We start from the raw sequence: 11,381 nt of genomic DNA on the forward strand, positions 1-11,381 counted from the left end.
TTTTTAAATTACAAGCAGTCAAGCACGCATCGCATGCATAGAAAACTATTACTCAGAATGACTATCAGCTTAAATATGAAGTTATTAAACTTATTAGTTGCGATTTAAACCAATATGAAATCATTTAAGGGAGAGAATAAAGAGGAGAGAGGGAGAGAAAAATAGAGAGGAGATCCAAATTGATTTTAGGGTTTAATCCCCTTGCATCTTGGTTTATATATACTAACCTTTATTTGGGCCTCAAGTGAGGTTTAGGAACGCAATTGAACTAATTTGCCATCTTTTTCTATTCGGATTTTTCATGAAATACCCCTGAGGTTTGATTTAATGCACCAAATACCCCTAAACTTTCCATAATGCACCAAATACCCCTCACGTATGAAATATCTCAAAATGCCCTTTTGTTTGACGGATGTTAACCCTCCGTTAGTATGTTTTTACCTTTTTGCCCTTACTTCCCCATTCTGGCTCCATAACAAAACCAAAAAAATATTAATAATTCAAAACCTAACTTCCCAACCTCCTTCCTCGACATTTCTCTGTTCTCTAGAGAGAACTTGAATCCCTAAACCAAAGAGTGTTAAAGTGAGAATTTCGCTGGGATTTGCGTAAACCCACTCGCAAGAGTTAGTCGAAGTTAGTCCCCACAAAAGATCGACAATTTGGTCAAAAAATCTGGAATTTTCGCGAGTCCTACAAAAGTGCGTGCAAGGAAAAAAGATTGAAATTTGTGGCTGCGCATTCCTCAAAATTCTGTCAAGATAAGCTCCTTCAATTCGTTTATTGTTTTGGGTGCTAATATTTTACGAATTTTGTTGTAATTAGGGTTAGGGTTTTGATAAAATCGGGTTGTTTTTTCATGATCTGGGTCAATTGAGAATTTTGGGTTGTTAATGGTAGTACATAGTCAGTGGTTGTGTTATGTTACGTTGTTTTCCATATGCTTAAGTTCATGAATTTGAAGTTTTATTTTGCGTTTACTGTTTGTATAGGATGGGTGCAATTTGGTTGTTATATCATTACAATGATCGTAGTTTTGATCTGAGGGTAAATGATATTGATGAAACCAACTACATGGATTTGGTTGATGATTTGTTTGATGATTCTGTTAAGCAAGATGTTCTGATTCTCGAGGTATTTAGGTTGCTGAGGAGTTTGAGAGGGAGAGGGAAAAGTAAAGGAGAAGGTTAGAAAGGCAGGTTGAGATTCAAAGGGAATTGGAGGAGCAATTGGGAAACACACTGGCAGTTGAGGTGCCTGTGTATTCTGTTGAGGACTTAAGTGTAGAGTGCGTATGAGTTTTCACTTCACAAAATGCCGAATACTTCTCTCCGAGACCCTGCTGCCTCACCACCACCAAGAGCTCCATCACCACCACCAAGAGAGCCATCACACCCGCCAGCTTCACCACAAACACAACCTCAGTAGCCACCTCAACAACCACCTCAGCATGCACCTCAACAACCACAACAGCAGCCAGATCAACAACCAGATCAGACACCCCCTCCTAATAGGGCTGAGTTAAACAAAGGGAAGGGATTCAGAAATTCCAGAAGTCATGCTAAGAAGACGGGTACATTTGTTCATAAGAAGAATGGGACAAGGCCTGCTGGTGTCAAAAAAACCCACCGCATACAATGAGGAGGAAGAAGAGCAGTGGGATGATGATAAGAGTGATGATGAAAACTTTGAGGAGAGTGAGAGTGATAGTGAAAGTGGTTTTAACTCCGACAATTTCATTGACGAAGAAATTGAAATTGAAGAAGAAGAAGAAGAAGAAGAAGAAGAAGAAGAAGAAGAAGAAGATGTTCTTAAGGAGGTAATTTCCGAGAGAAGCTTTGAGGATCATTTAGAAGGGAGTAATAAGATGGATAACTTGTATGTAAATGGGAAAGTTGTGGGAAGCATGCCATGTGGGACTATCAAGTTACAACAATGGATGATATTCCAAAGCAAGACACATTTTATGGAGGTCTTTAGAGACTTCTGTATTTAGGAGGAGTTTGTTGTGAGTGTTGAGAAGGCCGATACAACCTGATTCACTGCAATGTGTCTGGTTGAGTCATGCAATTGGAGGGATCCATGCTTGTGTGTTGTTGGATGGGGTCAGTTGGGCCATTAAAACCCTAGTCAGTGAGCACAAGTCACGTGGGAGGTTTGAGGAGAATCCTATGGTGACATCTCAGTGGCTATGCACCAAGTTACTACTTGATATTGAAGCAAATCCAGAGATCCCAATTAAGACACTTCAAAGAAAGGCATTGGGGACTTATAGGGTAGAAGTGAAGAAACGGTTGATGTACAAGGCCAGAAGCCTCGGGAGGCAGCAAATTTATGGTGGTTTTGATGAATCATATGCTCTTTTACCATCCTATGCAGAAATGATCAAATCTACCAATCTCGGGAGCTATGCCTTGGTCACTTGGACTGCAGATTATGGTAAAGTGACACCCTGTTTCAAGACTTGCCTTTTCTCCTTTGCTGCACAAGTTAGGGGATTTCTTAAGAGGTTGTAGGCCTATCATAGGCATTGATGACATTTGAGTGGATACTATGAGGGGATTCTTCTGACTGTAGTTGATATTGATGGAAATAACGAGATTTTTCTATTTGCGTATAATTGTGAGTACGAAGAGTATGGACACATGGTCCTATTTTTTCAAAAGTTTGAAGGCTTTGTTTGTTCAACATGGATGCCAGAGGGGTGACTGGACTTTTATTAGTGACAGATTGAGGGTAATCACTCCTCCATTTTCTTGTTTTTATTTTTTGCAGTTTTCTTTAATTTTTTTTCAGTTTTCTGGTTCAATTCCCTAGTCACCGAAACACGATTATGGAATGCAGGGAGTTGAAGCTTATTTTTATGATGTTTTCCCCAGAGCAGTTAGGATGGTCTATGCTCAACATCTGTATATTAACTGCAGACAAGATGGATACACTGGCACAACCTTCCATGACTTGTTTTGGGTTGCTGCTGATGCATACAATCCATATGTCTACAACAAAGCCATTGTAATACCTCGTATTTTTCGTAATTTATAAAGATTTTTACGAATTTAATTGCATTTAATAGGAATTAAATGCATTTTATTTTTAAATAATTTAATTATTAATTATTTACGAAAACCGGATTTTATTAAATAAATTCAACGAATTTATTTAATCGGGAATTGTTGGGTCACATTTTGAAAACGAATTTAATTTTTAATCTAAGCCCAGTCCAATTTTATGATCAAACACAACAAGGCTTGCAAGGAGTCTCAAAACCCTTAAACCTAGCCCATGAGGAAGGAAAAACTATAAATACCCCCTTCCCTTCATTAAATCCCCACTTAAAATTCTCAGCAATCTCTCTCTCTCTCCTTCTTTTCGTCCGCCCTTTCCTTCGACCCCAAGGCAACGAGCGTTGCCTTTGCTCGCTGCCAGCCCCGGCCTCGTGTGCTGCCATTGTGCGCACACCGTGCCCGCCTCACGCGCACACTCACCCTCACTCACTCTCGATCTCGCGCACTCACCCTCGCAGCCCAGCGCGCACACGTTGTGCGTTGTTGCTGTTGTGCCAAGCACCCCTGCGCCCAGCTCTCGCCCTCGCCCGCAGCCCTCGCCCTCGCCTAGAGCGCACACCCGCGCTGCTCGTGTTGTGGTTGTTGTTGCTTCGTGCTGCTACTGCTGCTCCACGTCGCTGCCCCACACGCAACACATCAATTTTTGAGTGTGTGTTGTTGTTGTTGTTGTTGTTGTTAATCTCGGTATACTTTTAACTTTTCCAATTTCGTTTTTAAATTATTTAATTACGATTATTTAATTGTTTTGGATTATTAAATTGTTGGGAACGGTTATGAACACCGTGTTTTATTATTTCGTATTTGAATTGACGAGATTGTTTTTAATTCAAAAGAATTATGATTTTCAGATTTAATGGGTAATTAAAGTGTCAATTTTTAAGGTCAAAACATGGTTTTATTAATGACCTATTAGTAGGATTTTAATTACGATTGTTCAAGCGATTGATTCACATAATTTAATGACTATTTAAATTATGGGAATCAACTTAAATTTTTAGATTTGTTATAAAGCTTTAAAGTGTTGATTTTAATGATTTTTAAGGCCAAAAGTCAATGTTTTTATGCTAGGACTTGAGTTGACTATTTGAGACTTTTAAATTGAAGAATAACGATTAATTTCTAAATAAACCAAGGGTTTTAGATTCTTAAATAGTTGCTGGAAATTTATTAAACATGAATAATAATTAAGTTTCTCCTTTGTGTTTATAGGAGTTGATTTCTAGCTTGAGTAGTGATTCGCACAGTGGCCCCCATACTTAGGTATTCCAGGTACGTACTGTTAGGTTATGATACATATGACAATTCATAAATCATGCGGAAAAAACCATAAAGCCAGGAAAGCATATTATTTACACATAATCATTTAGCATAGTTTAGATGCATACTCTTTGTTGCGTGCCTTCCCTAGCTGCGCCCGAACCGAACAAGAACAAGTCTTTAGGACTCCAAGTGTCGTCCCTCCGTAGATAGTCCACAGCACGTCCGGATCCGCCTTAAGCTTGACCAACTAGGATCGCCCTTAAGGTACTTAGAATTTTCGGCACTTTATAGGCAATTGTATGACTGAATTTGGCTCTCAAAAATCACTTTGAATACTTGAATACTCGATGTAAATATGTGACCCTAGGCACCTATTTATAGAGTTATGGAAAAGGATTTGGAATCCTATTAGGATACTAATTTATTTAATTATAATCCTACTAGGACTCTAATTAAATAAACTAAATCTTTTAGGATTAGATTTAATCATATGACAAATCCCGGTAGCCTTAGGATTCGAGTAACACACATCGAGTGATACGCTAGCACCGCACGCAGGCCTTGCGGCCCACGCACAGCGCCAGCCCACTCGTCGCAGACCCGCGCGCGCGCCTAGGCCATTGCTGGGCCTGGCCTTGCGCTGGACCGGGCGTGGCTTGGTAGCGTGTTTTTGGGCGCTTGGGCTTGCTGAGCGTAGGCCTGGCTTCGTGCTGGGCCTTCGTCTAGCAAGTCTCGTCCGATGCTAATTCGTACGACGCGCTTCCGATTAAATTCCCGATTCCGGAATTTATTTCCGATACGAACAATATTTAATATTTCCGATTCCGGAATTAATTTCCGTTTCGAACAAATATTTAATATTTCCGTTTCCGGAATTATTTTCCGATTCCGATAATATTTCCGATTCTGACAATATTTCCGTTTCCGGCAATATTTCCGATTCCGGTAATATTTCCATTTCCGATAATATTTTCCGATACGTACCATGTTTCCGTTTCCGGCAACATCTACGACTTGGATAATATTTATATTTCCGATACGATCCATATTTCCGTTTCCGGCAATATCATCATTTCCGGAGCATTCATTTCTTGCCTGTGACGATCTCAGCTCCCACTGAAACCAAGATCCGTCGATTCCGAATATCCATAGATGGAGTATTTAATGCCATTAAATACTTGATCCGTTTACGTACTATTTGTGTGACCCTACGGGTTCAGTCAAGAGTAAGCTGTGGATTAATATCATTAATTCCACTTGAACTGAAGCGGCCTCTAGCTAGGCATTCAGCTAACTTGATCTCACTGAATTATTAACTTGTTAATTAATACTGAACCGCATTTATTAGACTTTAACATAGAATGCATACTTGGACCAAGGGCATTATTTCCTTCAGTCTCCCACTTGTCCTTAGGGACAAGTGTGCATTTCCTAATTCCTTTGTCGCTCGATGCTTGCTCTTGAACATAAGGTAAGAGTTGTCATCCTTATTATGTCCAGAGGTGTTCCTCGGTTTCAGAGTTCAACTGATCAAATAAACAGATAAGCATAGCCTATGATTCATCCGAGCACGGCCATGCATTTCACAGTTTCTAGCTCTCCGAGTGGCCTTGTACAACTTTTAAGCATCTCATCCCGATTTATGGGAGGACAATCCCAATCTTGCGATCTTGAGATTAGACTTCGTTTGATAGGTGATTACCTGAGCGTTGCCTTTATAGCCTCCTTTTACGGTGCGACGGTTGGTCAACGTCAAAGCAACCAGTTCTCAAACAAGTAATCTCAAATCACTCAGGTATTGAGGATTTAGTGTCTAATAATTTTAATGAAATTTACTTATGACAGATTTTCATCTCTTACAGTAAAGTTTCATAGGTCTTGTCCGATACTAGTCTTCCCAAAGTAAGTATCTATGCAAATGATTATGACATTGCCATGTCCACATAGTTCAAGAAACAGAACTACTAGTCATCTTGCATTCTAATCGTCTAACGTTTTCTATGCGTCCAATTTTATAGAAAACTACGACTAGGGACCATTTTCAACCTTTGACATTCAAGTTCACTTGATAGACATTTCTTAGTCACAGGACTGGTCCTGACAGTCTATCTTGAATATATCGTCAAATTGAAGGGACTCATCATTTAATACTAAACCAAGATTAAATGGAATATGAAAATACATTTCATATATGATAAATGTTCAACCCCATTGTTTTACAACCATGGAATTCAAAGCTATGCTTGATTTCCAGTGCTACAACGTGAGTGTTGCTTCTCACTTGTTGCATAGGTTTAGTTATCACGCTTTGCCAATCTTAACATCCTTTTCATCATATAAGAACTTTTGAGTATGTTTATTTTGTGATATAGTCTTTCTTGCTACATTAGTGGTTTTACGCATTTTGCAATGAAGAACCATCAAGTTAGCAGACGTTTTTCTTGCTTCAAGAGTGGTTCTACGCATTTTTCAATGAAGAACCATCAAGCCAGCAGATAGGTGATCTACCCAAGTTCAGTGAACAACTTTAAACAACTCTGTTTTATTGCTTTTTAGGCAATAATTACTTTTACTTCAACTGTTTAGGTTGCTAGTGATGCTTTGTTTGGATTTGCTTATCCAAGCAGTTCACAGATATGTGGAAGACTTTCCAGCTGTATCTTAGAACATAGAAATTAATATTTTAATTTCCCACGCAACAACTCATGGTCTCCAATCCATGTTGCCATTTCGAAACACGATGCTCTTTAGCTCGTTCTTGTCAATGGTTAACTCCAAAGGGTCTTGCTTGATCCTTTGCCAGTGTTTATGCGTGAAGCATCAATATTTAGCATATCTTTATTTCCTTGAATCAAGAACTATTCCTATGTACCTTTTCAAGTACCATAAGTGTTCTTGATCTCAATCTAGTTGATCTTTACTTAGATCAATAGAGATTGGTGTATGTTCGTCATGCCCAAAGTCACACGATATGTTTTTGGCGATCCTCATATCATACATGATAAATTCTTTTGCAGAATAATTCCCAATTGAATTCTATTCATGTAACTTTAGCTCATTCAGTTACAGTAGATACTGAATCCAACTAAATTCTTTGACATATAATATAGGTGAAGAATCTCATTAGATTCTTTGATGTTTAACTTAGTAAATGCTTATACATAGTTCAAACATTCATTACTTAGATTTATTCATATGGATCGAATATCTCCAATGGAGTCTTTCGTGTTTGATTTAGTAAATGCCATTACTAAACAATATCATAAGATCTTTGTAAATAGATCTTAATACCCAGTATGTACTAAGTTTCGCCTTGGTCCATCATTGATGAATAATTTCAAACCTAAGTCATTAGCATTTGAATGTTATTTCACAATAGAGAGATATGTGTGATACACATAGGACCAAATAAGTTTTACGTAGTCCCACTAAACTTCTTATATATCTATAAGAATCATGTATATTTTATGAAACTAAAATGCTTATTAGCTTCACTAAAATACAGTTCCAATTCCCAATTGCTTGCTTAAATCTGTACTTAGATTTCATAAGTTAGCATTCCTTTTCAAGCATTTATTTGGATCCACAAATCCTATGACATGCCATGTACATAGTTTTCTTCCAATATTTGATTGAGGAATACGTTATGTCATTCAATTGTCATATGTACCAATATGCAATCATTGCTTGAGTTATAGACTTGAGGGTTACGATTATGCATGAGGTTTCAACACAATCCATGCCATGAATTTGCTTGTAACCTTTAGAAACTAATCTAGCTTTGTGTGTGAACACAATTCCATGTTTGATGGTTTTTATCCTTAAAACAAACTTGCAACCAATAGGTGTGAAACTATTCTTGCAAATCAACAAAATTTCAATTTTGTCATCAAAACATTGGTTATGTTTTATGGCCTTTAACCATCTAAAACATTTGAGTCTATATATATGGCCTCTAACCATCTAAAAAATTTGAGTCTATATATATGGCCTCTAACCATTTTAGGGAATCTGGGTTTCGTTATAGCTTTCTTACAGGTCACAAACTCATTAATAGTTTGACTGCAAGTTGTAGGTTTCTTCACTATTAATAGAAGAATCTCATAGTTTCATTGACCTGAACTCTATGCCTACTTGGGTATCAAACAATAGAATATCAACAGGCACTTTGAGAGTCCTTTGAATATTCTGTTCTCCTTGAATCACTTGTAAAGTCTTCTAAGAGATGTCTATTCTTTAAAGCCACTTCTAAAGTCCTTAAAGAATACGTGTTCGGATTTTCTAAAGAACTTCGAAAAGCCTCCGGAATGTCCGTTTATGTTTGTTGTTCGCCTCGAAGACTTTCGAGGTCTATTTTCTCCCACTTGTCATTTTGGAAACGAATCTCCAAACGGACATTATTTCGAGCAAACAAACATTATGTTCTCAAAAATTCGTGGTAGAAACAATACCCTGTGTCTCATTTGAATAAATCACAATGAAACATATATCTATACTTGGGGCCTTAGTTTGTTGAATAACAAACACTAAGCTCCCACTGAGTTTAGGAACTCTTTAGATATATTATGAAAAGATATTTTGAAATTACTTTTCAATAGCTTTGACGAATTTGGTTTAGTTTGGTGGTAGTTGAGCATTTTGTTTTAGAAATTATAGGAAAAGTCTTTATGATCCATCATTGATCGAATCAAGTACTAATTGACTTCGATTATTCCAACTAAGATATGCCATATCTTATGGACCTAGATTGTGAAATTACAACACACAATCATTGATGATCATATTTGGTCTCAAGTAATAATCAACATGATCTAACCTAGATCTTTATGATTTCTTGCCAAGTGGATTTTATACTTCTGAATCTTTGAACTAGCCAAACAGATTCAACTTATATCACATTTGAGTAAATAAACCTATATTCACTCAAATCCATGTGAAATAATAAAGTCATAAAACCTTTCTTTAGCTTTGAACTCTATCGTCTAGGCGTTCTAACAATAGTTCATATCTTTTGTTACTTTCAACAAGTAAGACTAGCTTGTCTTGAATTGATCTAGAAATCAATCAACTTTCAAAAGTCCATCAAAATAGAGCTTATGAATGTTAACTTGTTGATATGGTCTAAGAAACAATGCTAAAGGTTAGTGGAACTCAAATCAAGAGATTGATTTGAACCTAGTAAAGTTCTTATTGTTAAAGAGTTGTTTGTTTTAATCAAGCATATTGACTCATCCCGTAAATGACCATTTCATTCAAATAAAAAAAAAAACAAGCATTGTTTTTGTTCTTCTGAATGTGAGTCTTTCTGTGTTTGAAGCAGAAATTTAGGTATGCTGATTATGGAACAAAATAGCCATTTAGTTCCAGCATTGAAAGGACTTAAAACAAACTAGATGACCCTACAACTAATGTAGCATTGCCATGCTTCATTTCCCACTTGTAGGCCATTAGTGTAGCCTAGCTTCCATTGTTTGAGTTATTACCGAAGTAAGAACCTCAAGCGGTATATGATACCAAGGAAGTTTGGTTGCTAGGTCACTTCTCTTTAAACATAAACTTATAGGTAGAAACGGAATTATAAATTCCTTTCATTTGTTCCTTTGCTTTCCTATTTCTTGTACCCTTTCTTATAGTCTTAAGAATTGAATTCTTTAGCGTTAACTTTTATACTTTGTTAGACATGTCCAATGTCACCAACAAGGTTCTTTACCATTTTAATTTATGTTGAATATTTTGTTTCAACTAGATGATCTTACTAGAAGCTTCTAAAGTTCTCTAAGCATCAATCTACTCGAATGTCTAGGGACTAGACTCATTCGAGAATTAAATCGAAAAAATATTTTAGGTTGTTAACCATTGGTAAAGCTGAGCGTTTAAACTCAATGCTTTATGATCTCAAAACTACATTGTATTTTGAATTCACAAGCACCAATCGGTTCGCCATTCGACTTTGATACTCGAAAACAACCATAAAAGTCGCTAAAAGAAACGTACATTTTAAATTGCTCATTTTCTCTCATTTCCGTGAATCGTTCTTGGATTCACTACCAATCGAGGAAATTTACTGTTACCTTTCTAAGACGATTTATTGCAGTGCAAGATATTTAATTATAAACAATAATTAAAACATACATTGAAGCATGCAAAGTCTAAACATTTATCATGAATAATAACTTGAAAATTAAAGCAATCATGCAATTTAAACAAGTCATTAGCATTTTATTCGAATTTATTGTTCCGGCAGGTGCGAATAAAATTATTCCAAGATCCTAAAATCATTGAAGAATTAAGCACAGTTTGTCGACTTAATCCTAAAACATCTTAGGTAAGCAAAAGCCTTTTGCTAATAGTCTAGAAACTATTCTTGGTTGATAGGTACGTCTAAGAACTTATTAGGTAAACCTATCGATTTTGCCACGACATAAAAGGACTCCTTACTTATATCGTTGAGTTTCACCAAAACTAACATGTACTCACAATTATTTGTGTACCTTGCCCCTTTAGGACCAATAAGTAACACCTCGCTGAGCGAAAACTATTACTAGATTGATGTAAAGGATATCCAAGCAAGTGTATATTTTGGCATGGCACCTTTTAACTCAATTTTTAAGTTTGGAACTTAAGGCTCTTACTATGTTGGTTAGATTTTAAGTGAACTAAAATCCTTAATCATGCAACATAATCAAGCTTTGATCTCATGCATATTTAAGACATATTTAAAGCAATAAATAACTTAAAGCATGCATAAGATAAATGTGATCTAGTATGGCCCGACTTCATCTTGAAGCTTTAACTTCAAAGTCCGTCTTGAAAATCTCCGTGGGAGGCACCATTTTCTTCAAATAGAATAAGCTATAATTAAAACTAATTACAACTATTTGATGGTACGCAGACCATATTTGAATTGAAAAACAACTTTGGTACTTTAGACCAATTACATTCAAATTAATGGTACGCAGACCATATTTTCTATCCTATTTGGGCCATACTAGTCACTTCATAACCTGCAAAACAGTACATATACAATATATACCATTCACCCATTCATTATCATGA

The sequence above is a fragment of the Spinacia oleracea genome, chromosome 4 (genome assembly GCF_020520425.1).
Source record: "Spinacia oleracea cultivar Varoflay chromosome 4, BTI_SOV_V1, whole genome shotgun sequence".
NCBI classification, from domain to species: domain Eukaryota; kingdom Viridiplantae; phylum Streptophyta; class Magnoliopsida; order Caryophyllales; family Amaranthaceae; genus Spinacia; species Spinacia oleracea.